The sequence below is a fragment of the Periplaneta americana genome, chromosome 10, assembly GCF_040183065.1.
Source record: "Periplaneta americana isolate PAMFEO1 chromosome 10, P.americana_PAMFEO1_priV1, whole genome shotgun sequence".
In the NCBI taxonomy this organism is placed as follows: Eukaryota; Metazoa; Arthropoda; class Insecta; order Blattodea; family Blattidae; genus Periplaneta; species Periplaneta americana.
In genome coordinates, this window is record NC_091126.1 from 74,025,515 (window position 1) to 74,051,337 (window position 25,823).

Below are 25,823 nucleotides of genomic sequence, written 5' to 3' on the forward strand. Positions count from 1 at the left end.
TCGGGAACAAAAACGACAAGGACAACGGAAATATTGTTAAAATGTATTTATTTATTTACACTGCAAATGGGTATATACCCGGTGGCAGTGGTAACTAATTACACACACTAATAAACACAATAATAAATTAATAATACTAATGATAACTAATAATAATAACAATAACATGGAGTATCCTAAATTAAATGAAGCACGATCACTTAAAATAACATTTAAAATAAATCTAATTTGTATCTTAACCCTAAGTTCAAACTAAAACCTACGAGTATGATATGTTCATACCTGCACAAGTACCTTTCAACACTACATTCATTTCGCTGACAACTCATTCACTACACTGGAACTACGACACATTGCACTGTTCAAATACTTTGCACTGCCACTATAAACTATAAAGCTTCAATGACGGAAACACACTTCACTTACACAACACACTTCACTGAAACAACACAATTCACTCTTGACTGATATAACACTTCAATAACAAAATAACAATTACACCCTTTAAATAGTGTGTATAAATAAACTAGCGTCTATTAATAAAGTCCTTAAACCTATTTTTAAATACATAATATACGTGTATAAACTTAAGAATTGGAAATTAAATATACATAAAGAGAAGCAACGCACTAAAAAGAATAATTTGAGGATTCGGTTTTGTCAAGACCTACTAAACGCCTCTTTCTCAGAAGTAACATTTTTTTATTTAATGTGTTTTGCTCGTAGACCGACGATTTATTGATAAATTCATTTTCTAGAGAGAATCTACCCTATCAGTGTATATAATAGACCTATTGATATTATTTAAAGATACATTTTAGATACGAATCATTTTTTAAAATATTATCAATTATATTAATGACAATTAAGCCTACACATAACCACATTATAAAAGCACAGTTCTTGTATCTCTTTTACTTCTTTTTCCTTAAAAGTCTGTCTTGTCGCTTAATAAGTACAATTTCGAAGCCCTGTTAAATATTAAACAATTGGGTCTAATCTATACTAATAATAAATCTGTAAGCGAAATTTTTCTGGTAATTTTCGCTTTACCAAAAATAATTGGTGTTAAAATGTAATTAATCATCCTGAAACCGAAAAGCGCTTTTTTGAAATTTTTGTTTGTATGTCTGTCTGTCTGTCTCTGCTTGTCTGTCTGGATGTTTGTTACCTTTTCACGTGATAATGGCTGAACGGATTTCGATGAAAATTGGAACATAAATTAAGGTCGTTGTAACTTATATTTTATGCTATATGGCATTCAAAATACTTTATTTTAAAGTGGGGTTATAAGGGGGCCTGAATTAAATAAACCGAAATATCTCGCTTATTATTGATTTTCATGAAAAATGTTACGTAACAAAAGTTTCTTTAAAAATAATTTCCGATAAGTTTTATTCCAGGCAAAAAGTTTGATAGGATTGATATTTAAGTCTGTCTGTCTGCCTGTCTGTTACCTTTTCACGCGATAATGGCTAAACGGATTTCGATGAAAATTGGAATATAAATTAAGTTCGTTGTAACTTAGATTTTAGGCTATATAGCATTCAAAATACTTTATTTAAAAGGGGGGTTATAAGAGGGCCTGAATTAAATAAACCGAAATATCCCGCTTATTATTGATTTTTGTGAAAAATGTTACATAACAAAAGTTTCTTTAAAAATGATTTCCGATAAGTTTTATTCCGGGCAAAATTTTGATAGGACTGATATTTAAGGATATACAAGAGTTTTAAAATAACAATACAATACATTTCCACTGCCGCCTCAGATCATAGTGTCGTTGTTCCGTAACTTCTATGTGCAAAATATTAATTTTTTTAGTAGGAAGAAAAACAAATTTATTCATTCTATGGCAGTAGTGCTTAGGAGATCGTGAATTCTTACATTTTAGAAAGAAAGAAATATAATTAAGTTATATATAGCAGATTGCGTTATTTGCTGCATCACTATTTAAGTTATTTAATAGAGCAAAAATCTGAAAATCGATATGTGACATAGGAGTTATTGCAGGAACGACGACGATGGCTACAATGAAATCAAAACAAATGACTCCGTCTATTTAAGGCGGCCTTGACGTTTATCAATATTAATATACAGAGAATATTTTGTGTGTTTGTATGAAGTAATCTCAGAAGCTAATTAACCTTCACTATTTGAAATTTGTAGTTTATCTAGATGGATATAATGCTACAAATGAGGACTGAAGTAAGATGAAAAGAAATCTGTACGCACAGAAAACTTGATATTCTGTCGAAATATTGTATAACTTGATTATTGCAACTTTATTTGGTCCACATAAAATACTCTAATTTTATACAGTCATTTTACCATAGAGATCACTGGAGCTGGGTTATTTTAAAAGGTGTCATGAAATGGCGTTCCTGCGCTCATAATTTACCCATATTCGTTTCCTGTGTTTCTTAAAATAATATTTATATAGGGTACCTTAATTTTTTATTTGCATAAACAATGATATTCAACCGAGCGAGTTGGCTCAGGCGGTAGCATTTGAGACACGCATTCGGGGTTCCCGGGTTCAAACCCCGTGGTCGACCAATCTGACTGAGGTTTTTCATGATTTCCCTTAGTCATAAAGGCAAATGCCGGATTGGAAAGATACATGCCATTATTCATCACCGCCTCAATTACCAATACCGAAAACATTAATCAAAGTCTGTAATCAGTTACATGAACACAAGCCATCTACAACACACAATAGAAACAGGAACTCAACAAGAGTAAAAACGGCCTGCTGACATACCCACACATTCTGAACACGCGACATGACCGCAGATGTTAAGGCATGAATGAAATAAACTTAACAAAAAAAAAGATGCACAGTAAAGTTAACATAAAAATGATCTTCGTACACAATCAACTTTATTAATTTGGAGTGATTTATTAAAGGATGCATTCAAGACTAATTTAGAAAAATGTTAAACGAATTATATTTGCACCAAATGAGTGGTCTCTGGACCAAAATTATAGCATTTTATTTATTTAAATACAATTTAAATTAAGTAGCATATTAAACGATTTATTCTTCTATCAAACACGAATGTTCCCTGGACCAAATGTTCTATTTTAATTATGTAATTACTTTATATTTATTTCTAATAAGTGCAGCGGAGCGCACGGGTACAGCTAGTATATAATAATTCCACTTAATATTTTTTTCTCCATATAACCATTTTTTAAAATGTTAATATTAAGCTTTAAATTATATTTTAGATATACATTTTTTTTAAACATTTCACTGATAGTAGAAATAAATTACTGCACCGGTACCCATAAAATCACAGTATTTTTTTTAATTGCAGAGTTTTTTTTTTTGTTTTTTTTTTCTCCTTGAACAGTCAGATTTTTTTTTTCTTTCCACATGATCCTGCACATTTACATGATCAAAATTTTGTTTTATAGTAAACTGTGTGCTTTGTTATCCACATGCAAAATTTGTGTCTTGGTTTCGGCGTGAGTTTCAAGTCCGGTACGATAATGATACTTGTACCAAATCTAATTATGTATTCCAATGCCTATTGCTCATGATAAAATTTTTCGTTAAATATATTGTACAATAAATATGATGAAAGTTTTGATAAATATTTTATGAAATTGATTCCTTGCTCACGGTGAAATTATTCATCTTATTTCTCTCAAAAACACTATTTCCATCTATGCAGTGAATTTGGGACTACAGTGTATTTGCCCTGCCATCTATGAGTAATATTTTGCACTGTTTTCTCAATTGAAATCTGTGATTGTCATTCGTCTAGTAAAAGGCTCACAACTTCTTCGTCCCACCTAGTGTTAGCCATGTTCAATCTTTATCTTTGAACTTCACAATCTACACAGTAGATAGCGCTGTTTCCACACCCGCTCCGCTGATAGATTGACTTCATCCAATATTTGAAGAAAATAGTACCTGCTCTATTTCGGAAAAGTTGTGTTCAACGTTCAACCAAACTAGATTTTACTCAAATTTGATCGTGAGCAATAGGAATTTTATACAATTCAGTTGAACTAAATTTCTTGTACAGTAAATTTAACGGAAAAATTTGACCTCAAATTTGACCATGAGGAATTTCCCTGATCACATGGGAAAATAGAATTTGATACAGTTCATTTGAATTAGATTTCTACGACAATAAATTTAACGGAAAAATTTGACCGTGAACAACAAGCATAAGAGTATAAAATATGTCAAAATTTTTGTGTCTATTGGCTGCAAATAAATGAGAAAGTAATTGGACATTTGTTGTCTATTTCTTGAATGATCCATGCCTCTTGCGCAGTGCATAATGATCCTCCTTGCCGGAAGTTGGTTGATGCCATCTTTCTTTCTCCACCGTGATACAGGTTACGAATATACATACTGTAGGCCTATGTGTGAAGAAACAGTGACTTCATTGATATATCTTTCCTCTACTCGAAGGTTCTGACCTCCTTGACAGCTGATAGCGGAAGGGGTAGTTGCTTAATATGACGCTTCTGCAATATTAGCCTTGAGTTTGTAGACCTTATTTTTACGGCACTACGCCACCTCGTCCCGAGGCAAGACTGCATCTCCCACCTTCGCTGCACTGAGGAAGCGGTCACGGCCCTCACACGAAGACGATCGAGTCACGCAGTGTATGTATATGAAATAGAAACTGTTCGTCCGTCAGAAGACGAGAAAAAAATATTAGACTTTTTTCTTCTTTAAGCTCCGGTCTTTTGCGGTTTCTGATTCTTGATCTCTGTAACTTTTTTCATAGTTACACGAGGCTTCTCGACGGAAATTTTACAAAATAAAAATACAGCTACAGAAAAACTTTTATAAATACGTAACTGCGACACTTATATTATCTATGCTCCTTCGTTCGTTTATGGGCCAGTTATTTGAGAGCCCGGATAAAACATTGAAAAATATGGTAAATACATTTACAGTGAAGCTTCAGATATCTCAGTTAATACATCCCATAAAGCTGAGATTGTCGAAAATATATTCGAATCACTTTTAAATAAAACTTAGCAACAAATAAGTGTACTGTATATCGTTTGCTTACTTAAAAAAAACCGCAAATCAAAATTTTACCGAATGTAGAAATGTAGCCTATGTATATTTTCAAAATGCGTAATTATGCAAATGTGTATATATTTTATAATTAACAAATGTGTAACAGTTGTTAGCTGGGATATACAAGGAATACGAACTTATTTTGTGCTCTTGTACAATTTCCTCAAATGCAGTTACAAGGTTTTAAAAGTAAGCCAACGACATCCTTTGCATTACAACTTTGTAAATAATCTGTATTAAAAAAGCTGTGTAGCACTAACAAGTTAATTTTATTTAGTAACAATGATTAAATCCGTCATAATTTCTTACAGGACTTCGAAAGATAAGCTTATCACAATACTGTGAAGTAACGGTTAGCATATATGACCGTGAAAAGAGCGTACTTGGGTTCAAATCCTGCTTCGGACGTGTTACTAGATTGATGTCTTTTCCTTGGTTTTCCCTAGAGAAAATTCTGGGTAACTTTCGGCGCTGACCCTAGACTCATTTCACTGGAATTATCACCTCCATTTCACTCAGAAGCTAAATAAGCATCGCAGTTGATAAAGCGTCGCAAAATAACCAATTAGAACAGTTTAATAAATTGTGTAATTAGTAAACATGGAATTGCTTGTTTCGATGGAACTCTTATTATTATTATTATTATTATTATTATTATTATTATTATTATTATTATTATTATTTTTTTTTTTTTTTTTTTTTTTTTTTTTTGCCGAACTTGACATTGAAATTAAAGGCTGACACACTGTCAGGTGAATGGGCCTACAGAACCATACAGAATGTCGTTATCACATATGGTAGGCCTACAATACACAAACAAAAAAAAACTCTAAGCAAACAAAAGATTTACCGGTGTATTCCAAACAATAAACTACCGTGCAATAAACCTGATTAAGAAGTGTCAGTCATGTCAACAGATGCAGCCATTATGCATACGATAAATAATTAGAAAGAAATAAGCTTATGTTGAAATATTGATGTCATGTCTGTACACTACGTGATACATTGTTAATCAGTAAATGAAGAGGGTTAATTACTTTAACCTCTTGTTCACTTGTCCATATTACAAGTAAATACTTCATTTCTATCCTCTATTCACGAGCTTTCATTATTTTAATTGTGCTAGGCACCGTTAATTTTGCTAAGAATTCGTATTTATTTTTTCGTCGATCGTTCATCTAATCGTAAGAGTACTTTGTTTGCAGATCTTACGTCTACAATTCGTTTGCCTGCCTCAAAATAACAAATAATATATACCGTATTGTTATATAAATCTAACTTTCAGGTATAATTCCCTGTAAAGCTGAGTCCAATAATTTCAAGGAAAAATTGTTCCATGGTCGAATATCGAGTAGTAAGTGTGCACTCAATGCTGGGCTCTGACGTTCTGTCAACCCACTGGAGATATGTGGCTATAAGGATAATAATTGAACCGGTGTCTGGTACAGTTCCTGGGTAGCTCAGTCGGTAGAGCATTGGCGCGCTCAGCCAAAGGCCTTAGGTTCGATACCCGCCCCTGGAACAATTTTCCCTTGAAATTAATCAATATATACTGCAATTTAATTATACAAATGCTGTCGTTTAGTTAACTGTCCGAAGACAGGTTTGAACTTCACAAGTGATACCAACAGGACGCCACTTACGAGGCAACTAAGCCAAGAGATAATGGGGTAGGGAGGCTAGTTCCTTCCCCCCTTTGCATACATCGCCGACTAGCTACATATTACATTAATCAGACTTCAGATGTATACAAACAATTGTTCTTCCTTTGACATATCGTCAAGTGAGATACACTGTCTGATAATAGACTACATACCAACCAGAACCTCAATCAGAGGTATATAAAGATGTAACAATTCTAATTCTGTTTACTATCCGTATACTCTCCGCAATTTGATACTAATTTGCATGAAATAAGACCACTAATCTATCCCCAAATAATGAATAAACTTCACTGATGGTATGAGTATGTATGTATGATTGCGTAAATGTGTGTTTGTAAATTATGTTTTATTTAACGACGCTCACAACTGCTGAGGTTATATCAGCGTCGCCGATGTGCTGGAATTTTGTCCCGCATGAGTTCTTTTACATGCCAGTAAATCTACTGACATGAATCTATCGCATTTAAGCACATTTAAATGCCATCGACCTGGGCAGGAATCGAGCCCGCAACCTCGGGCACAGAAGGCCAGGACTCTACCGACTGGGCCATCCAGGCCGACATGTATGTATTCACAGCGCAAATAGGTAAACTCACAGTGGACATGGCACGTCAATAATTCTAATTATTAGTCATAATCAGAGGGTGGATCAGAGTGACCAGTTTCCGTGGCTTCATGTTACTGATGCAGAGAGCAGAATGTCTCGGCACGTGTTCCCTAGGTACAGACAGTGGGTAAAGAATTATACAGTATGTAGAGCAACATCACGTTCCGCTTCGCAAACAGGTGACGTATGCTAGTACTAGTAAATACGGAGTTATTATTTGGGAATACGAGGTATCCGATGAACTGCACATAGTAGTGGCCCAACAGTTAAACAGAGCAATTAGGAACAAGCGTGTGCTATTGGTGTTGTTATTTATAAACTGTCAGAATGCCTAAGGAAAAACGTGTGCAAAGTGAAAAAAGTGAACGTCTTGTACACCAGTTCGGAGATAATATCTTCAGCAGTGAAATACTTAGAAATAATAAAATTACGTGTAATATATGTAAAGTGACGTTAAGAACTACGAAAAAATGGCAATTAGAAAGGCAGTGCAACAGCAGACATCACAGGGAATACATACAAAAGGATTCGTCAACATCGGATGCAAATGTAATTGTAGGAACACTTATACCTAACTCAACTGGAAAGAAATATTTACTAACGTACTGTATTTTCTAATGCCGTGGGTATTTTGTGGCCTATTGGTATCAGGTATAATAATGTATTTATTTTAGTCACAGATGCTGCGCCCTATATGATAAAGGCGACCAAGGATATAAAAATAATATATCCTAAATTGGTTCACCTTACTTGCTTAGCACATTGACTCCATAGGGTTGTGGAAGTAATTCGCTCTTCTTAAAGTGACGTCGATAGTTTTATAGGTAATGTTAAGAAAAATTTTCTGAAAGAACCTTCCCGAATATAAAAATTCAAGGAAATCGCTCCTGGGGTTCCTCTTCCACCAAACCTCATAATAACAAGATGGGGTAGTTGGCTTCTATTATGCCACATATTATGTTCAAATTGTGAAAGTGATCAATAGTTCAGATTCTACAAAGGCACATGCAATTGAAATAACAAAATACCTAATTTCAGATGATCTTGCGAGCAGTTTAGATTTCATACAGAATAACTTTTGTCACTTACCGAAAGCCATAACGTTGTTACAAATATCTGATTTACACATGCCAAAGGCTATAAACATATAGAAGAAATATCTGTAAAACTTAAGGAAACCAAAGCCGGAAGTTACGAATAAAGTGAACGAGAAACTTCAGAATGTGCTAGCAAAAAATTATGGTTTTTCAATCATGTGTGGTGTGCGAGATGTGTTGCTGCAAAAAAAAAAAAAAAAACAAACAAACAAACAAACAGAGCCCTGGAGATCAAACAGTGAAAGAAATATATCAGACATTGATATTGATATTCCTGATAAAGTATATTATTCGTATGCACCTATTACGTCTTCGATGTCGAAAGGAGTTTCTCACGATATAACTTTTGTTTAAGTGAGAGACGCAGAACGTTCACTTTCGACAATCTCCACATGTACACTATTGTCCACTGCAATGCACAGACTATGTAGTATTCATTTTACACGTAAGTACAATGTAGTGTTTTATAACGGAGCACAAATTCACAGCCATCATGTACAGCACAGCGAACGCATTCTTTTGACACACTGTACGGACATCGCAGGTAAGCGCCCGTTGTGTACTTCTGGAGTCATCGTCTCTGTTTCAACATAAACAGACTATAGTAAATGGTTAGTAAACTTGTAAGAACAGTCACTCTGATCCGTCCTCTGGACCCATAATAATTACTACTAATAAACCTAAATTAAAGAAGCATCCTAAGGGAGCATCCCGAAGTAAAGCAAACATAATTTGAAATAACCTAATTAATTAAAGTAACCTAATTTTCACCTTAACCCTGCCATTGCAACCTAAAAAACGGTACGAAGCTTAAACCCACACAAGTGCAGTTTGTCAACTGTCAACTTTAATAATCAGCAAAGTTGTGAAGACTTGGATCCCCGAAGCCCAGACCTGGAAAATTGACTCACAATATTAACAAACGCTTCGGTACGTAATTGGATATTGGAACTTCAACGATGTCATGCCATGCTTTAGAAATCTACCAGATTAAGATTCTATCAAAAGCGATGATTTGTAGAATTGCAACGACTACTTCGCTTATGTAAATTCAACATTGAAACGTAAAAATCCGTTGAATTCCGACCATTCAGTGCCATCAATCACTGCAGTATTGCGTATTCCATATTCTCACTTCTGTCTTGTTGCTGATGATTCGCAATTCTTTATACATATCAGTGAGGTAGGCCTACATAACCGAATTATCAATAAACTCAGAAGAGTCAGTCAAGATCAATTTCTTTAGCATTTACTTTTACGAAATGTCACTTCCATATTGCACGCTTGATTAAATTTCCGTTTTTAAATTGCATTGTTTATAAAATGTGGTGTCCGCCATTTATGATTAGTTAGCGGTAGGTTGCTCTATTATTTGTAACTAAGTATTTTCTCTTTCTCCTGTACGGTTTCGAATGAAATGTGATAAAGATAATAAGCAAACTAATTGGTTATATCTTATCCCATTAATTTATTTATGTATTATGCTATTCGCATGATAGTCTTATTATTATATCGAGAGGTCAACGCTCATGAATTTATCGACAATATGACGTAGCGACGTGTGAGCAGGGTTTTCAGGGTTGCAGCCGCAGCATTTTTTAATATTGGTTTTGTTGAAACTTTTGCAACGGTTGCGAACAATATTTTTTTTCAGTAGGTTATTTTACGACGCTTTATCAACATCTTAGGTTATTTAGCGTCTGAATGAGATGAAGGTGATAATGCCGGTGAAATGAGTCCGGGGTCCAGCACCGAAAGTTACCCAGCATTCGCGAATAATATTACCGCCCAAACGTGCCAATGATGCTTTATATTTTTTTGTATATATTTTAATGTTTGACATGAAGGAAATAAATGATTTGTAATATTTACTAACGGTCTTACTAATAAAAACTCTATATACAGACGTTTAACTGCCTTATACTTATACAGTGAGTAGCTCGTTTATAAGTCGTGTGTAAATTCCTTACTAATAATCACTACATACGTCGTATATAATAGTATAACTGTTACACATCTACGTCATAGATTCGCCATTACTTCATTATGGAAGGTAATAGAATATCTGAGATTCCCTATTGCATCCGGTAGAGTGCTCTAGTGTGCCGTGTTACTGTAAGTATCGATAGTACAACTGGCTCTGATCGATTACCACACTATATTTTGGTCAAAGAGTACAAACTACAGCAATATTACTCTAATTATTCTACGCTCTTTGGTTTGTTCTTCTGTGGTTACAAGACAGCCATCATCATAAAATGACAGTCGGTACGAACAGCTGTTAGAGGGGCGGCCATTTTTTCTCTACATACAACGCTTAAAGAAGGGGTTTCGTGTATATAACTTTTGCATAGCAATTCCCATTGTATATTTGCAGACTGTTCATACATCCATCGCTTGTGCATGGTTTATTAGTAACGTTTTCTGTTTCAACTCTGCATAAGTCTCGTATAAAAACTATACACGATTTATTAGCAAGACCATAAATCTACAACGCAATCAGAGAGTATATTTGTTGATGATATAATTCTTTTTTCTTTGATTTTCCGTAGCACAACTTTAAACAGGACGGTTTCCAACATTGCTTATGAGAATATGCTATTCGTTATCATGAGGTATAGTATATAGGTGCTTTTCTAGTTATACTTTATTATAAAATGTCGGTTTATGAATACTAGTTAGAACAGAAAAATGAATAATAAACCTACTTGAACCTACTTGCTTATGGAATTTGTCAATGCCGATTCCCAAAACAAAAAGTAAAATACTTTAGCAGAAATTGCTAGTGCAATCCAAATTTCAGAAGACAATGTTAAAAAATGCACTGTATTCGGAACCAATACAATAGAGAAGGGTTAAAAAATAATAATGTTCCTAATACTCGCAAAAATTCCTTGTACCGTAACATTAGGGCCTATTCATCCCCCTTTATCGTAGTTCTCGAAGGAGATCGTAACTTCAAATTGTAATGTATTTTCTATTCTTTCCTTCTCGTAGCATCTTTTGCTTTCTGTAGTTAGCATTTTGTTTCCCATTTTATAATTAAAGAAGTTGATAAGTAAGATATCGCCTGTGTTTCATAATTTGAAACTCTAATGCGAACATAACCACAAAATGTATTGAAGAATCAACACAGATGCAAAGCTCCAGCTAAACTGCGGCTGCCCCGGTGCTGACCAATCTGGTCAAAGTTTTTCCATAGTTTTCCTCGACTGAACATAACTAATTTTCAGTTAAATAAAGGCGAATTCGGATTGGACCCCATTTGCCAAGAAATAATAGACACGGTAAAAGAGAATATTCTTAACAGTAAACTAGACAGTCGTGATATGACCTAGGATATGAAGCGACTATTAGTAAGTATCGATTTAACCATGTAAGAAAGGATGGATAAAAAAGTTAAGGAATCAGAATATAATTATCAAATTATTAATATCGGCAGTGTTTGAAAGAATGCTTTTGAGGGAAGTCGGTTTGCAGAACTGTGGTCCTCTTGAAGTTTCGCAACACAGCTGTAAAAGACGGCACTGCGGCACGTTCTACAGACAGTCTCGACCTCTTTGCGCGACGACTGTTGCTTGTCTGGTGTGCTGATGCCTGGGGTGGTTCTTGTGCGGGCAGCCAGAAGGTCTGGTTCCTGCCTCACAATCATCTTGTAAACAAGGGGGAAAAAAAAGAGATTTGTTAACGTTTCGCAAAGAGCGAGGGTAGCATTTCCTTGCAACAATGCTTTATGCAGACACCTTGAGCCTCGGGTGGTCAGATTTCTTCTCAACTTGTGACTTTCAGGACAGTCGATCCGCTTGTAGGAATTCCCCAAAATAGGGAGAATAGAGACATACTCTTTTCTTTTACTGTCATGTGAGGTTGTCAGGTCTTTTTGAGGAAAAGAAGAAAAGGAAGATTGTGTTCGGCTTAATGAAAATCATTAGCAATTGCAATTTTTAAGTTCTTTCATTTACTATACCATGAGGTTATACATATAGCTTACAAGTTTTATTTTGGTTACAAGTACATTACTTAAATTGTTTATATATTGTTGACTGATTTCGCTTTTCTTAACAATAATTTTGTCACTTCTTGCATTTTGACAAAACCCCTGGCATAGAATTACAACTTGTAATTCCTACTCAATCAAGTCCTTGGTACTTGGATTCCTTACATATGTCCATTTTTTGTTTCATTAGGGAGAATACTCTCTCCACTCACGCATTGGATCCAAGGATACTAAGCAAAAACGAGCAAAATTATATTAAACATTTTTTGTTTGAAATATCTCAAAGAATATCTCCCTGAAATTAATGACATTACTTACGGTTCGTTCTTTATATATATATATATATATATATATATATATATATATATATATATATATATATATGTATCTTCGTTATTTAACGACACTATATCAGCTATGTTATTTAGTGAGTATTGTGTTAACGAGATGAGGCAGAGGATTCGCCATGTAATTATCTGACATTCGTCTTACAGTTGGGAAAATCTCGAAAATACCCAACCAGTTAATGAGAAGAAGCGGAAATCGAACGCAGCTCCGAATCAGCAGGCAAACACGCCTGCATACATACATACATACATACATACATACATACATACATACATACATACATACATACATACATACATAGAAAAGGGGACGAAATCTCCATGATGTCCCAATGTATGATTGTGACATTAATGTGGAAGTGAACGGGATTGCGAAAATTGGGAACCATGAGAGATCAATAATGTTAAAGAGTACCGTACCGGTGATATTACACGTCCTGAAAAAAAAATACAGTAGATGGCAGAATTGTTGCTGATGGCGTCATAGATTCCTGTAGTAATGGCATAGCACATCTGTGTTCTCTGATCAAGGTCTTCAGGTTGTTGAAGTTCTTTCCTTGCATTTTAAACGAGGACAGGAACTATAGTTAGCATTCGCAAGGTAATACAAGTGCTGTCCATCCACGTTGTCTTAGTATCAGTGACTTCCTGTCCGACTGCAGTGATGGTATTCTTTCGTAATGAACGTTACTCACTCCTTATATTCCTTCCTCGTAATTTAAATAAAGCAGAGCACACTTAATAGGTTAGTAACACGCATCACTGGGTTTCAAGCTCAGTGTTGCCTTGTTCTTTATAACAAGTTATCTTTTTGAGCTATCTAGTTAAAAACATAATATCCATTAAAAATACTTATCTCGATTTTATGTACAGTGTTTATATATTTCCATCTTGTTTTCGTAAATAGACATGAAAGTAAATTCCCTTTGTGGGAAACGTATCAACAGAAGCTCTGATGTAGTGTAAGCTGCCTTCTTCTGAATGTTAGCAACGAAACCTTCTTGTTTTCAATGTATTTTTATTACTGTAAGTTTCAATGTACATTCCTTTTATTGGTAATGAAGTTTCAAGAGGGTATTCTAATTCAATGATTGTTAATTTTCTATTTGAAGTACTAATATATTTGCACAAAATATTATATGTTTGGCAACTTTACTGCCGAAACTTACAAACGGTAGTGAATTTTGTATTAAAAGTTCATAGTCCCGTTTTGTCCTTACTTCGAGAGATTTATCTTTTCAAACTGGCAACACTGACCATGCCGTGCAAGTTGCTTCGAAAGAGATTAACAGTGTACTCTGCCGGTTAAAATGTTAAGTGAGGTCAGCGATTTAGCATAGCATTACGTGTACTGTAAGGTGGGCAACCTTCAGCGCGTCCCGATGTGTCCTCCAGAGAAGCAGCTGTTCGTGTTCCGAATTGTCTTTATGTCTGGCTGTGAACTTTCAAATGTTTCGGTGACAGTTGTAGAATAATGGCAACCAACACTTGGCTGAAAATTGGGACTGTACGTAGAGTGTACGACCATAATGTTATTGTTATTAGTTACGCTTATGTGTTAAAAAGAGTAAAAATAAACCGAACCTGTATAAAGAGTAGGAATTGACTCAGAAGCAGTTGTGAATTACGATACATAATTTGGCAAATATTGCGTAATAGCTGAGTTTGGTATTGTGTAAAATATGTTCTTAGTTCTTACAACATTATATTGGTTAAATAGTTTGGTTTATTGTTTACTTTAACAGATAAGTGTATTTGTAACTTAATTCTAATTGTAAATGATAAAATTAAATGTATTATATTTATAAGGGAATAATTTAATCTTACTTCCGACAGAGAAGCGGAGATTTCTTCCCTCAAGTAGGAACTTGAACATACGGCCGTTTATTATTTTTTTTTTGTTTGTGTTACGCTATACAATTTCATCTTGATTACATAAATAGTGAGCTCTACTAATAGTGACTTCTTGTTATTGTCTCAAAATATTTTCAGAATGAGGACGGAACAGGCAAAAGGGACCAAATTTTCAAAACGTATTGTTTTATATTGAGAAGTAGTTGTGAATTATGATGCATAATTTGGAAAAAAATATTGCATAATAGCAGAGGTTGAAATTGTGTAAAATATGTTCTTAGTTCTTATGCGTAATATTATTATGTCGGTTAATTAATTTGGTTTATTGTTTACTTCAACACATAGGTTAACGCAGTTTAAGTGGAAAGTAACATAATGTTTATATGAGGATAGTTGCCATATTCTTATACAAGTACATGTTAAAACTAGTTATTGCTTATTTAATCTTTTATTTATAAGCGTTAATTATTCTTAGCGTATTTTGATGATTATCCTTCATAATGGACTGAATAGTAAGTTGTGTCATTTTGGTAGCCCTTTAAGGGCAGTTATATTGAATTTTTCCTCTGTCTCGGTAGCGTAGTTGGTATAGCGCTGGCCTTCTGTGCTCGAGATTGCGGATTCGATCCCGGGCCAGGTCGATGGCATTGAAGTGTGCTTAAATGCGACAGGCTTAGGTCAGTAGATTTACTGACATGTAAAAGAACTCGTGCGGGATAAAATTCCGGCATACTGGCGACGCAGATACAACCTCTGCAGTTGCGAGCGTCGTTAAATAAACCACGATTTAAATTTTTTATTGGATTATTCTCTCTAATTAATAAGTTAATGAATTAATTAAAATACGAATATGATTCAAGCAATGGAAGCGTACTAACAGCCCTTCAATTTAATAGCACTAAAATAAATTTCATGGAAACCTACAATTTTCCATTTCTGTTGATTTTTCCTCTCAAATTTCGCAGTCTCGTCAAGCTGTGGCACTTCCAGTATAATGAACATCTTTCTGTAAAATGCTGTGTATAATGAATATTTCCGTATTAATTGCAACTTTTATACCTGCGCTACACATACCAAAAGTTAAAATTTGAAACTGTGCAGTATGAAATGTTTTATAGTATGAGTGCGACTTTTCTCTCAGCACACTTAGCCTCATAATAATAATAATAATAATAATAATAATAATAATAATAATAATAATAATAGACGACAGCTGTGGAGTAACGGTTAGCACGTCTGACCGTGCAAGTAGCGGGTCCGGGTTCATATCCTGGTTGGGACAATTTACCTGGTTGAGGTTTTCTCCGGGGTTTTCCCTCAATCCATTAAGATCAAATGCTGTATAACTTTCGGCGTTGGACCTTGTCTGGACTCAGTTCGCTGGCATTATCACCTTCATTTCACTCAGGTGCTAGATAAGCACAGCAGTTGATAAAGCGTTGTGAAATAACCAACTAAAATAATAATATACCGCTTAAAATCGATCAGTGGGACTAACGATACTTTTGTTTGTTTGCTGTTAGTGTGTATGTATTGCTAGCGTGTCTAGAACTGCTTCTGAAGTACTATTAGTCACCCAGCTGCTTCTCAATGAATAACATTGCTCATTTTTCTGTAAATCGTCTTATTAGCTAAGATGAGATAACATTTTAATAATTTGTTTAATTTTAAGAAACACGGAATACGAAAATCTTGTTTTTGTTTACGATTATTTCTCATCATATTGAAGAGGAAATAGGCATTTACAAATAAACTCCGAGTAAAAATATTCATGTTTTCGTTCCGGAAGAGTAGGCTACAATGGGAAACAGAGTGAATAACTTGCTGCCCAGAGACCTCTGTTTTAATTGCAAATCGTGGCGCCACGGACTTGGAACTCTACTTTAAAACAGAGAAATATATGAATTGTGTTAATGGTGCGAGTTCGCCAGGTAAAGTGGTACAGTTTTAATAGATCCCAATCGAGAATTGGAACATAATACATGTAAGTGCTGCTGAAGACACACTTGTCTTCTATTTCGTGGCACACCATAACAGTTACAAATTGCACTCCTGGATTTTTTTTAGTTATTGAAAGGGTCTTTCAATTCATTTAATTGAAATGTATAAACAGTTTAATAAAAGTATACTACGTCTTGGATAATCTATACTAATAATAAATCTGCAGCCAAAATTTTTCTGGTAATTTTCGATTTTTCAAAAATAATTGGTGTAAACATGTATAATTAACCATCCTGAAACCGAAAATCGCTTTTTGAAATTTTTGTGTCTGCCTGTCTGTCTGGATGTTTGTTACCTTTTCACGCGATAATGGCTGAACCGATTTATATGAAAATTGGAATATAAATTAAGTTCGTTGTAACTTAGATTTTAGGCTATATGGCATTCAAAATACTTTATGTAAAAGGGGGGTTATAAGGGGGCCTGAAGTAAATAAATCGAAATATCTCGCTTATTATTGATTTTCATGAAAGATATTACATAACAAAAGTTTCTTTAAAAATAATTTCCGAGAAGTTTTATTCTATACAAAATTTTGATAGGACTGATATTTAATGAGGTAAATGAGTTTTAAAATTACAATAACAACGCCATCTAAGGCGCTGTACTGAAATAAAAACAAATGACTTCGTCTATAAGGGGCCTTGGACAGCAACAATCGAAAGCTATTAAACATAGCCTAAGAGAATGTTTCTGTGTTTGTATGAAGTAATATCGGAAGCTAATTAATTGTTTAATTATTATTTCACCATTGGAAAGTGTAGTTTCTCTAGATGGACATAATTCTACAGTGTTATTACAGTAACTTCTGAAACATACCTATAGCAAGTAATATAAAGTATACACATTAAAACTAAATGATATGTCAATTAAGAAACATGTTAAAGGAATTGTCATTGCACCAAATGATTGCTCTCTGGACCAAAATTACCGCATTTTAATTATTTAAATACAATTTAAATTAAGTAACATATTAAACGATTTATCCTTCTATCAAACACGAATGTTCCCTGGATCAAACGTCCTATTTTAATTATATAATTACTTTATATTTATTTCTAACAGGTGCAGCGGAGCGCACGGGTAGAGCTAGTGTATAATAATTTATTTCATTCAGTAAGAAGAACCAGTTGGTTGGTGCAGCGTTGGGGAGTTAGTCTCCGCATTTTGGGATTTCAGATTATCGTAAACCTAACTATAACGCATGGCCGAAGTATGTACCCCAACAATCTTCAACTGCATGTATGTGTTTGAACTTGGGCAGCGCTGTCGAACACCACTTTCGGATATTGGTACTGAAGTGAAAATAAGAGCCGTTGGTATATCCACAAACTGTCTTGTTTGGATCCTGCTTAGTTGAGTCATAACATTTTTTGTTCGGTCTATGAGCGACAACTGGCGAACCATTTGGGTCTGAAATGCATTACAAATGCAATCCTAGTGCAGTCTCATTCAGAATTCGATGGTATTTTGGTAAAGGGAGATAAGCAAGGCCGGGTATTTATGGAGATCGCGAAAATCACGACGTAATAGATATGGAATAGATTTTTAGTAATCTTTACGAATTAAGTGATTCTGATTAATAATAGGCGGATAAAACAATCGCGAAATAGAGTTCTAATAGCGAAATATGAACACATTCGTGAATTTTTACTATTGGGTCGTTTTATAGCGAATTTCAAATTCAGAGTTTTTTTTCCGATGTTTTTCACTTGAATTTGTTATATATCCAAGTAGGCTACATTACATGTCATTTCAGGTGTTCTGAATACATTAGTGCACTCAAAAGACGGAGAATTCAACATTACACTACTAATTTGAAATTGGTAATTTGAGGGCTGCAAGTTTTTTTTTTTTTTTTTAATGAATGAATGTGTGTTAAATATAGTCTCAATCCAACAAATATTGGTCCACACCTGTGGAGTAACGGTCAGCGCTTCTGTCCGCGAAATCAGGTGGCCCGGGTTCGATTCCCGGTCGGGGCAAGTTACCTGGTTGAGGTTCTTTCCGGGGTTTTCCCTCAACCCAAGATGAGCAAATGCTGGGTAACTTTCGGTGCTTGACCCCGGACTCATTTCACCGGCATTATCACCTTCGTCTCATTCAGACGCTAAATAACCTAAGCTGTTGATAAAGCGTCGTAAAATAACCTACTAAAATAATTAAAAAGAAACAAATATTGTCTATTGGCCATAGTGCACCTTTATCAGTATCCAACGAACCTTCAATGTTAATTATTTGGAAAGTAATATTCTTACTGAGTTAATACTCCAATTCCAAAATAATTGTATTTTCCAAAATTTCCATTAATCTCCGCCAAGAGTAAAAATCAATCTCCAACAATCTCCGCTGACATCAATATTAAAAAAAACACAAACGATAAAATTAATCTCCATAAATACCTGCCCCTGGAGAGAAGTCATAAAAATGAATTTTGAGATAAATGAAAATTAAACTTAGAACTCTTATTACAAATAATTTCCTACATAAATGAAACATCAAATACTATTTTTTTGTACCCACTTGTAGAATTTAACTTGCATATTCAGGTGGGGGAGTAAAACTCCATTTGCACAAAAAATGACTAACCCCCTCCCCTTTACCAGAACACTATGCGGCATTTTCTGTGAATATTAAGCTTTTAACAAGCGCAACGAAAGAAGCAAAGTTACGGTAGTCCCATAGCGGGATAACGCAGCGCGCGAAAAATAGAACTTTACCTTAATATTACTGGTTATAGACTTCATATACTTCGATTAGCTCCACCTCATAATTATGCATTTTCATTCTAATGTTACTATTCCCTGTTCCGTACCTTATTTTTAGCTCCGCCTCATATATCTTCATATACTTAATGTTACCATATTTTCTTTCCTGTTCACTCTTTATCCCAATCATAATTAAGATTCATTTAAATATTTATTACAAAAAAGTTGTCGACTAATTGTCAGAAATCATTGGTATACAATATGTATTACTGTTTGTGGACTAGCGCCACCTCATATACAGTACCTTCTGATTCTAATGTTACCATAGTTTTTTCTTGAGACAGAAAATGCCAATTCTGTCAGGATTCAGTGATATTAAATAAAATGGCCACACTTCTCTTTTAAAAGAGCTTTGTTATTATTGTTGTTATTATTATTATTATTACTATTCTTATTATTATTATTATTATTACTATTACTATTACTATTATTATTAATTACCGGAGGTAGCAACACTATGTAGTACACCGCTGTGAAGTAAGTCAGCACATCTGACCGTGAAGCTAACGGATCCGGGTTCAAATTCTGGTTGGGACCAGTTACCTGGTTAAGGTTGTTTCAGGGGTTTTCCCCCAACCCATTAAGAGCAAACGCTGGGTAACATTCGGCGCTGGACCCTGGACTCATCTCGCTAGCATTATCACCTTTATCTCACTCAGATGCTAGATAACCATAGCTGTTCATAAAACGTCGTAACATAACAAACTAAAAAGCATCATGTAAATATGCTTGTATTTTTTTTAGACATTCTGTATTTCGAGTAGATAGGCCTGTATTTAAGATTTTTCACAAGAATAAAACAAAAATGCTTACCGAAATATTCAGACGAATAGCTAGCTAAATCTAATCACAATGACATGTTTCGTCTTCTGATAACTGTATTGAATCATGTATGGATAAAATAAAGTTATGTAGGTAAATAAAGAGCAATAAGTAACTGAAAGCTATGTCGGCTAAAGTCTGTATTACACTATCAAATTTCTTTGTCACAGAAGTTTGATAAAATATATATATATATATTTTTTAAGTGTAATATAGCATCTTTGATCACATGATCACATCTAGCTGTGACATAGTTTTGTGATAAAAGTTGTGGTCATCATCGTACCTTTGATAAAATCTGTGACCTGTGGCTAAGAAGAAAGAAAATGGCGGACATTAAGTACACATGGTCTGTGAAAACCATAAAACCTTTCATATTAAATTACGAGTCACATGAAATATTTCATCATCCGTGTCTGCCTGGGTAGCGTAGTCGGTATAGCGCTGGTCTTCTGTGCTCGAGGTTGCGGGTTCGTTCCTTGTCCAGGTCGATGGCATTTAAGTGTGCACACCGGCGACGTTGATATAGCCTCGGCAGTTGCGAGAGTCGTTAAATAAACCATAATTTTGACTTTCATCATCCGTTCTTAAATTCTTATTAGTATAGGGTTTCACATCTTGACACTGAAGTTTTCTCGGTAGGATTTGAATGATTTTTTTTGTATCTTTTCTCCCTGCCAAATCTCTAACTCATACTTTTTTTTATTTCTTCTTTAGTATCAATACCAGAACCACTACTGCACTACAGTTGCAATATGCATAGGACTGTTGTGGATCCATTAATAGAACTGTGATAAAAGATATGATTAAAGCTTCGACGTTGCATAATATACTCGAAATCTTACATTTGATCATGTATATTTAATCAAAAATGTTACATTCTGTGACATAGCAATTTAATAGTATAATATAGGCCTAAGAAGAAGTTGGAACTGAGTCAGGAAAGAAATCTAGAGTTTCGCAGACTAATTGGCGCACAATAATTTGAGCATACTAATACGAGCGCGTTTTTGTATCGCGTGTTGTTACTTATGTATGGTAGCACCTGCAGTTACTTCGTTGTCATTGAACTGTCCGTGTGTTTTAGAACTTGTCTGTCACGCTACCATTTCAGCTCATTATGAAGATGGGGTGCACCATCTCAGAACCGAAACAACCGGTCGTGACTTTCAGGTGCCCTTACGAGACGTCAGATCGTCATAATCGCAGTCAAGTTTGTTGTTTATGCACTGCACATTATAACCGTACTCTGATAAGGAATGTAAGGAAAGAAACGGTCATAATTGAAAATATTAACGAACTCAGTAATAAAGCAAATTGTGTAAGGTAATAGCAGCACCGGTAGTATACTTGTTTTACTGTATACAGGATGAACCGTAAATAATGTCGCAAATTTCAGGGGGTTATTTTTTTAGATATTTCAGACAAAAACCTTTTTTAATACATTTTTTATTGTCTTTACTATCTCTTCGGGATAAAAATTGTTTTATATGAAACATTTCACAGTGTTTTTTTTTGGGAAAGTCATTGATTTAATTCCCAATATGCTCAGTCTATTTAAGAGAGAACTGTATTATGAAAATAAATTATTGAAAGAATTTGAGTTTTGTTCTCTAACGGTCTTACTAATAAACCGTGTGTAGTTTTTATACGAGACTTATGCAGAGTTGAGACAGAAAACGTTACTAATAAACCATGCATAAGCGATAGATGTATAAACAGTCTGTAACTATACAATGAGAATTCCTTTACAGTAGTTATATACACGAAACCACTTGTTTAAGCGTTGCATATAGAGAAAAAATGGCCGCCCCTCTAACAGCTGTTCGTATAGACTGCCATTTTATGATGATGGCTGCCTTGTAACCACAGAAGAACAAACCAAAGAGCATAGAATAATTTGAGTAATATTGCTGTAGCTTGTACTCTTTGACCAAAATATAGTGTGGTAATCGATCACAGCTAGTTGTACTATCGATACTTTACACTGCACACTAGAGCGCTCTATCGAATGCAATAGAGAATCTCAGATATTCTATTACCTTTCGTAATGAAGTAATGACGAAACTATGGCGTAGCCGTGTCACAGTTATACTGTTATACACGACGTATGTAGTGATTATTAGTAAGGAATTTACACACGACTTATAAACGAGCTACTCATTGTATAAGTATAAGACAGTTAAACGTCTGTATATATAATTTTTATTAGTAAGACCGTAAATGTCCAGAAATTCTATCAAAACAAATGTAACTTTTCTTATTGCAAATGCATTTTACGTTACATTTGTTCGGTTCAAATTTCTGCACATTTAAAGGGCAAAACTAACATGTTTTTTTTTCAATGAATGAGCAATAAGGCCAAGTTTTATTTATTTTAAATTAATAAATAGTGCACTGTTTACAATAACTAGGCTGTAATAATTATGCAAGTACACATAATAGAGCAGCATGGATACTTGGCTTAAGCATTGTTGACAATTTTTTATATTGCAACTAGTCTGGATTAATTAAAAATACATCAGGTTAATTGAACCTTACATCATATCCATGCCACCGTTTCTGAACTTGTTTCATAACAATTTTTTGCCTCATACTATCTTTTAACTATTTCAGCATTCTCCTTGAAGATCAACTGTACAATCTGCATCATATTTCTTTGATGAGTGAATTTTGTTCTAGAAGTGTTGATCTTTTCTTCAGGAAACTATAGAACACCATGCAAGACACATTTTTGAAATTACATTTTGTGATTAACATGGCGTTTATGGTTTTAACTGAAAACCGATTTCTTTCGTCAGACAAAATTGAATTCATCAATGAAAACATTTTCTGATGATGCATTGGTGCCAGATATTCCTAACACAAAACATAATCTGAATTATGTTTGCAAAACTAATGTCTTTGTCTTTCATAATTTGTAATGTTTCAGTACACCCCTCTGTAATTTCAACATTACACTACTTCCAGTATTCAATTTTTGCTCCATATACTGTATGTTCTTCACATGATTCACTTCACTGGATAGGTCATCTTCAATAAAATCTGAACATTGAGAAATACATTTCTGTCAATTAGTCACGTTCATGTTTCGTACCAAGTAGATCTATAACTGTTAATCACCCTAGTACACGACATAACTCTTCATAGATACACCATGCATAACGTGGCCCGCCGAAGTGGTGTGCAACTTGAAAATGGGTCACAGTCCTGTCATATGCGGAACCCGAATCACGCAATTGAAGTGGGTAGGCATTAGATGAACCATAACAGAAAATAACTGCCAATTGTATTTTCCAGTACTCTAAATTCGAAACAAATTTGGTAAAAGAAAATTCAACTTGACATATAGAAAATCATTATAATCCACTAGCATATTATGTAGTAATAAGGGGAGGGAGAAATGGTTAGGTTTCACTGTTAGAGCATTAAGTAAGCTGATCCGGACTATAGGCTCACACGATGGTCCTCTCTGACCGTGTGAGCAGCATGATGCAGATCCACCGCTGTAACAGGCCAACTACAAATCAAGGGACAAATGCCAAGTCCCGCGTAATGGAGATAAATCTTCGCCCACGTCGAGAATCAAATCATGGGCCGCTTGGCTGGAAGCGCGCACGCTATTCACTGAGTCATAGCAGCGGATGGGACACAAATTGAAATCAATAATTATTAATTCCTTGCGTTTGACTATATTGCATATTACATGCTACGCTAATATTCATCCAGGCTGTTACGTTATCTGCCTGATCGTGATGGAATCCGTGATGAACAAAGACGTTGCAGAGGATTTTTCTTTGTGTACCCCTTGACCCTCTTTCATTCCACCTAAACTCTCCACTTTCCCATTATTTTATCCAGTCTGGAGTGAAATCTTGGGGATAGTACGAGCCTCCAATGCTGATCACGATTTAAGGGCTTGAGAAGCCGGGACCTAGGGGTATTATGTACTCGTCTGGGGAATAGACCCAGTTCTGTCAGGTCTGAGGCATGCTGGTCTCCCTGTCAGAATTGGATTTACGAATGCCACCCAGGTCATCTGTCGTTCTTGAACAATCGCTGTATGTAGTGCTCACAATCAGGTAATGAAAGTCTTAAATGTGTTAATCTGTTCCGGACTCAGCCCTTGAAAAGCCAGACAGCCAGACAATTTGTTCTATATTCGTTAAACATTTTACTTATTGATTATATTTAGTTAACCTCTGCAGTCCCGAATTTATATATTTTTTTAAATTGAAAAAAATAGGTTACATCATTCTGGGGTTCAAAAAATCCCAAATCAAGTCTTCACAGAAAATCAAATTTCGGGCAATTTTGACTCTTGGTGTCCCCAAATTTTAAGTTCTAATTTATAATTCTGGTATAGAAATGTTGCAGAAGTGATACTCTTCATTTCTACCAAATTTAAATTTTTTAAAATTTTCAAAAGTATCCAAGACACTGCAAAAAAATTAAAAGAAAATTATGTATAGTATATTCTACAACAGGACTGAAGAGGTTAAACTCGGTATCATAATGCATATTTTCATACGTGTAAAACAGCAGAAACTTTTCCCTGAACATCTCTCCCCCACGAGGCCGAAGTTATGGAATTATGTTTCTTTGCGTCGAACCACAAAATCTTTGATAGATACTTGTGTAGAATCATAAATTTAACATTTCTTTGGAGTAAAGTATTAGAAGAATCCAGTTGAAATAATTATATATTTTATTAACGTTTGAATTTTTTGACTTTGCGAAAACTATATGAGATTTTACATACAAGTCAAATCTTTGCATGATGTTAAAATCTTACGATGTTTGTTGTGATATTTGGCTCTCGTAACGTAATATCGTAAGCTTTTAACATCATACAAAGCTTTGGCATGCTTTTAAAACATATAGTTTTCGAGATCTTCCTGAAATAGGATTCTTGCCTCACATACACTGACACCAAAACGTATTGGCACACTTAATGTTTTCTCTATAAGATCTGTACAAAGGGCAAGTTTAAGCAAATAAAATGGAAGATAAAGAGCCAAGCGCCGCCCATCTAATAAGGAAGAGTTGAAGAGTGTTCTTGGATGTGTGATCTGAAATTTCCCCTGAAACGACAAGAGATTTGGTTCATTCAATGCCAAGATGTCTGGAATCTGTCATCCGTGCTAATGGCTTGCATATAGGATACTGAAAATACATTACAGAGACCTATTATATGCATCAGTATAATGTGCCAATACTTTTTTTTTAAATCAGGAAATAGATTTTCTTTTGTAAATAATTATTTTGTGTTATTGTGATTTCTGTGAAAGATTATTGGTTTTACATTATAATAAGGAATAAACATTTTAGTTTCTTAAACGTGCCCTTTAGACAGATGTTATAGGGAGTGTGCCAATACTTTTTGGTGCCAGTATAATTACTTGAATTACTGCTGCGAGTTGGACGCCGGGCGAATGACTTTTGCTCGACAAAATCTTTCTTCGTTAATGTCATATCAGGAAAGCTTTTCATACAGAAAACAACTTCGTCTCTAAGAGTCTCTTTCAATGAACCGTTATTCTCAATAACACCTTGTAGGGAAGGCGCCAGATTCTATCTCGATATAGTCGAATGTCGGGGTGGTCA

The 25,823-nt window shown here is 34.7% G+C and overlaps 1 protein-coding gene across 7 annotated transcripts in view; it reads left to right on the forward strand.

Moving 5' to 3' along the window:
* The window catches only part of Ptp99A (Protein tyrosine phosphatase 99A), a 1,121,389-nt gene that overhangs the window by 979,460 nt on the left and 116,106 nt on the right, over positions 1 to 25,823 (forward strand). The window contains exon 1 of one of the 7 annotated variants that reach the window (XM_069837675.1): positions 14,128 to 14,278. The exons of the other annotated variants lie outside the window; for them this stretch is intronic. The gene's annotated coding sequence lies outside the window, so the exon portion shown is untranslated. Of the gene's footprint in view, positions 1 to 14,127; positions 14,279 to 25,823 lie in introns of those variants that run through there. 7 annotated transcript variants of the gene reach the window in all.